The following is a 6,000-nucleotide window of genomic DNA, read 5'->3' as shown; positions in this document are numbered from 1 at the left end:
GCGATACCCGACTCATGACCTAGAGTTGGTCGTGGTGGTTTTCGCATTAAAAATTTGGCGGCATTATCTTTATGGGGAAAAGTGTGAAATCTATACCGACCATAAAAGTCTCAAGTATTTCTTTACTCAGAAGGATTTGAACATGAGACAGAGACGTTGGTTGGAATTAGTGAAAGATTACGACTGTGAGATCCTGTATCACCCCGGAAAGGCCAATGTAGTGGCCGATGCCCTGAGCAGAAAGGGTCCCGGGCAAGTAGCTAGTATGGTTCAGATCTCACCTCAATTAGCGGAGGATATGGTTAGATCCAGCATTGAGTTTGTGGTAGGTCAGCTTCACAACTTAACGCTGCAATCCGACCTGTTGGAAAGAATAAAAGTCGCTCAGATGACGGATCCAGAGTTAGTGAAGATCAGAGATGAGGTGTTGGCTGGTCAAGCCAAAGACTTTTCAGTGTCAGATAACGAGATGCTTTTGTATAAAGCTAGGGTTTGTGTTTCGAATAGTGTGGAACTCAGGAATGAGATCTTTGAGGAGGCCCATTCTACCCCATATTCTCTGCATCCCGGCACCACTAATATGTACCAAGATTTGAAACCGTACTTCTGGTGGAGCGGTATGAAGAAGAATTTGGTAGAATTCGTATCGAGATGCCTCACCTGTCAGCAGATTAAGGCTGAACATCAGAGACCAGCAGGGTTGTTGCAGCCTCTAAACCTACCAGAATGGAAATTGGAAGATATCACGATGGATTTTGTGGTCGGGTTACCTAGGACCACGGGTTTATTTGATTCCATCTGGGTAGTGGTGGATCGATTTACGAACTCTGCTCATTTTCTGCCGGTTAGAACAACATTTACAGTGGATCAGTTGGCAGAGTTGTATGTCAGAGAGATAGTAAGACTTCACGGGGTACCGAAGTCTATAGTTTCGGACAGGGATCCAAAGTTCACCTCCAAATTTTGGCAAAGTTTGCAACGAGCAATGGGTACAAAGCTGGAATTCAGTACAGCATTCCATCCTCAGACAGATGGTCAGTCTGAAAGGACAATTCAGATATTGGAGGACATGTTGAGAGCCTGTGTTATGGACTTTGAAGGCTCATGGAATAAGTATCTACCGTTGATAGAATTTTCTTACAACAACAGTTATCAGAGTACGATAGGGATGGCTCCCTATGAACTGTTATACGGTAGGAAATGTAGATCTCCCATCCACTGGGATGAGACAGGGGAGAGGAAATACCTAGGTCCAGAGTCAGTGCAGCGGACCAATGAGGCAATAGAGAAGATAAAAGCTAGAATGCTTGCCTCACAGAGCAGACAGAAGAGTTACGCAGATCCGAAACGCAGAGATGTTGAGTTCCAAGTAGGGGGCCATGTGTTTTTACGGGTATCTCCGATGAAGGGGATTAAACGTTTCGGGAAAAGAGGCAAGTTATGCCCTAGATTTACAGGACCTTTCGAGATTCTCGAGAAGATAGGTCAAGTGGCATATCGGTTAGCATTGCCTCCAGCCTTATCAGCAGTTCACAACGTATTCCATGTCTTGATGTTGAGAAAATACGTTTCAGATCCCTCTCATATACTCAGTTATGAGAGCCTTGAGCTACAGCCAGACATGACTTATGAGGAACAGCCAGTGCAGATCCTGGATAGAAAGGATAAAGTCCTTCGAAATAAGACCATAGCATTGGTCAAGGTTCTCTGAAGAAACAGCAAGGTGGAGGAAGCCACCTGGGAGCTAGAGTCAGATATGAGAGCTCAATATCCAGAGTTATTCAGGTTAGATTTCGGGGACGAAATCCTTTTAAGGGGGGGATAGTTGTAAAGCCCGCTTAGTTTAATTTGGAAATTAGCAGTTAATCATGATTAATTATGAAATTATTTATAGCCATTTAAATAATTTATTATATTGTTATTTATTGAATTCAGAAATGCATTGCTATGTCATTCAGTAGTTTTCATATTTTGCATTTCCGGTGCCCGGTATTTTGGAACCCGGCGTTTGGCTCAGTAGAAATCACAACTTAGTATGTTAGTAGTTTGGGACGGGTCATTAGACATTGGGAATGTCGGGAATGGCCGGGAATTTAGAATTTCCCAAAAATACCCCTTTAGTGTGATTTATGTGATTTTAGTGTGGAGGGGCAAATTGGTCTTTTTGCCCCAATGATGTTTTGTCTTTTAGTGAGTTTATTAAATGGAAAATAATTTTTATTTTATTGTTTATTTGGCTGAAATGGAGTTGATTTATGTTACTTAGCTTTTTATTCATTTTATCAAAAAAATCACAAGTTAGAGAAAGTTAGAAAATTTTCAAAGAAAAGCTCTCAAGCTCTCTCTCTTTTCGGCTGGGTTTGTGTGTGCTTGAAGCTGGATTTTCCTTTGATTTTTCAGGTAGCTTCAACCTAAATTCAAGTAATCTTTTGTTGTGGTATGTCTCTCTAGCTTTCTTTCTTTGTTTCTTGGAAAAAAATGATAAGTATAGTTGATGCATGCATGATTGTTAGTTGTTGTTGCTGCTGTGAATTTGTTCTTAATTTCAGAGGTTTAAAGCTTGTTAGATTAGGGTTATTTAAGTTGTTTTGAAGCATGATAGTTAGGTTGAGTAAAGCTTTGGTTTTTCTATGTAAAATATGTGATTTTTGAAAGAAATGGTTATGTTTTGTTGCTGTGATGTTGTGGAAGTTTGTTATTGTTTCCAGAGGTTATTCTAAGCATGTTTAAGTAGGTTTAGATGGATTTGATTGCATGCTAGCTAGGTTTGCTCAAGTTTGAGTTTAGAACTCAAAGCTTGAGCTCCAATTGTGTTTTTCATTTCTATGCATTCTGGGTAGATTTGGTGCTTTTGAAATGTTATTTGGGTTATATGAAGTAGGTCTGGAAGGTTTGAATCAATTTGGAGTTGATTTGGTTGAGATATGAATTTTTGAAATTCTGTCTGCGAGGAACCGGAATTCCGGTTGTGCAACCGGAATTCCGGATGAGGGTCCAGTAATTCCCAGAACCGGAATTCCGGTTGGGCAACCAGTCTATCGGTTGGGGAATTTTCAGAAACCCTAGATTTCCTCGATTTTATGTTTTAAGGGGTATTGCCATGCTTTTTATCGATAGGGAAACTTTTAGTTCCTAGTTTAAGTCCCCGGGAAGTGATTTAGCGTGTCACTTATAGTGTTGTGATTTTTATAGTTTAGGAGCCTGTAATCCGCCGCTCAGCTAAAGTTCCAGTCGGAGTTGACGCACACCTGAATTCGGAATCCAGGTAAGATTAGTATAACAGTATGCATATGTAGATTACATGTTTAGCGTGCATGTAGGAAGCCTGTTAGATTACATTAGTTATGTATGTTGGCTTCGAACCATCCAACCCTGTCACGTCGGTACAGGCTGGAGTATGACCAGCAGCCGGAGTATGACCGGTTCGACCGATCAGGCTGACACTTGGTTGGTGGTTCCGTACTATTGACGTATCCCATCGGTACAGGCTGGAGTATGACCAGCAGCCGGAGTATCACCGGTTCGACCGATCAGGTGGATATAGTAACACGTCGGTACAGGCTGGAGTATGACCAGCAGCCGGAGTATGACCGGTTCGACCGATCAGGTTGTTACGTGTCAATAGTACCGTCCCTATGAACGTTCAGAACTCAGTACCGTGTTGGACACGGCAGTTGTGGCTCAGTACCGTGTTGGACACGGCAGTAGCGAGACTCAGTATCGTGTTGGACACGGCAGTTAGGGTTATGATCAGGGGTATGGGCGTCTGATCATGACTGGGATTATGTATGAGTATTATTATGCTTTTCTTGCGAGTACGTCGGCGCGGTTCTACGTTTATGTGTAGGTAAAGGCAAGGCTAAAGCTGATGGACTGTGAGCGAGCTTGTGAAGATTGTACATGTCGGGGCGGTTAGGCCTGGAGAGTACGATCCTCGGGACAGCGAGGCTGATTTTGTAACTAGTCGCTAGGCGACATTTATTTTGTATGAACAGTTAAATTTTTTTTAAATGATTTTGTAATCGGGATCCCGAGTCTTTTGTAACATTATTTTATAAGTTTAATTAAAAAGCAAAAATTTTAATTAATCACGTTTTCCATAAACCTCGTTGATTAGCAACGAGCTGCACAGTATGTTTAAAAATCACGTAATACGCCTATGTTAGTTAGGGTGTTACAATAAACTCCTTTTAGATATATTACATTGACCCATTTGACCAATAACACTTCATGCTTCTTCATTATGGCGAACAAGTACTTAGCCAAAATAGTCCAATTCCACTTGGCCCCTTAAATTCGAGACCACCAAATTACTTTGGTCTGCAAACCTTCTCCCAATAACCAAGATGAACTTTACTTCTAATCCTAGTTTGACCCCAAAGAAACAACCTACAATGCTTCTCAATCTCCTTGAATACACTTTGGGGAAGAAAAAAAATGTTCATCCAATAATTTCTTTGGCCTAGCAAGACAGTATCAATTATTTGTAATCTACCTGCTTAACATAAATGTCTCGTAGCCCAAGTATGTAGCCTTTTTTATCTTATCCACAATGATTCCATAGTCTTCCTGTTGAATTTTGTACCCTAAATAAAACTCATTTCAATATAATCAGATTTACTTATTAATAAAGATCAGAAATAACATTTTATGTTGCATGGTTCACATGATTTATTTCATGATTATATACATATAATGTATGAATTCTATTTAAGTCTAGAACATATGAATTTGTTAATGATTATAGTGTTGTCAGCACAGTGGATTATAATCTTAATTATATGTTCGAAAGTTATTCCCTGATTTGTCAGTTCACTGGATTTAGACTGACATGATAATCAACGATAGGTATTCTTACAACTAGGATAAGTGGTGGTATGTCCTTTCCAAGGCATTGGCAAAGTTTACCAGTATCGGATGTATGGAGTATACATCGGAAAGGATCGATATTGAACTTTGATTAGATATATTAAAATTTGCCGTAATATCTATTCAATTCAATATCACCTGTTGATCCTAGATCAAATAATCTTAATCCTGATATGGTTAGGTTCGATCTCAAGAGTATTATAAATGTTCTTTGTTTGTTAGTTAAGCCTACTTTTGGATCAGGGTGATACGTACATTTTGGGAACATGATAGTATAATTGAGTGGGAGCGCTAACATAAATATGGAGTCAATAACTTCTATAGGAATTTACAAGTGAAACGATGATATCCTTCGAGCTTGGCTAAACAGAGATAAATGGTTGAGATCTCATTTCACTTCTCTAAAATATCATTTATACGGAGCTAAGTGTTTTAAGGATAAAATACATTGAAGGTGTAACGGTAATTTAGTCCCTATTCAATGTAGATAATCTATTAGAGGGTCATTGATAAAATTAGGATTATAACAATGGATAATTAATAGCGTATCTATATCGTGGAACATATATAGCGTTCTATATGACTGAGAGTACAATTCCAAGTTCTAAGTGTGGATTCAATAAGGAATTAATAAGTTAGGGAATTTACTTGGTAAATTCGGTTCAACTTATTGGAAGCTCGGTTATATAGGACCATGGTCCCCATACTAGTTGACACCATACTGCTTGTAAGACTCAGTTAATTGATTTTGATTAATCAATTATAATTCTAAAGTTAGACTATGTCTAGTTTATGAATTTTCACGAAGCAAGGACAAAATTGTGAAGAAAAGAGATTCTAGGTTTATTTATTTATTAAGAGACTTTACATGTCTAATTAATAAATATATTAAATGACAATATTATTTAATAATTAGTTTTTAGTTATTAAATAATTAGAATTGACATTTAAATGGTTGAATTGGAAAATTGGCATTTTTGAGAAAATGGGATGCACAAATGATAAAACAGCAAAATTGCAAAAGTGAGGCCCATATCCACAAGCCATGGTCGGCCACTTGTATAGGGTTTATCATTTAATATTATTATTATTTTAAGGTCATATAATTCAAGCCTAACCCTATGTGGCTTA

The sequence above is a fragment of the Cannabis sativa genome, chromosome 5 (assembly GCF_029168945.1).
Source record: "Cannabis sativa cultivar Pink pepper isolate KNU-18-1 chromosome 5, ASM2916894v1, whole genome shotgun sequence".
Taxonomy (NCBI): Eukaryota; Viridiplantae; Streptophyta; class Magnoliopsida; order Rosales; family Cannabaceae; genus Cannabis; species Cannabis sativa.
The sequence above is the reverse complement of the archived record's forward strand: the minus strand, read 5'-3'. Positions refer to the sequence as shown.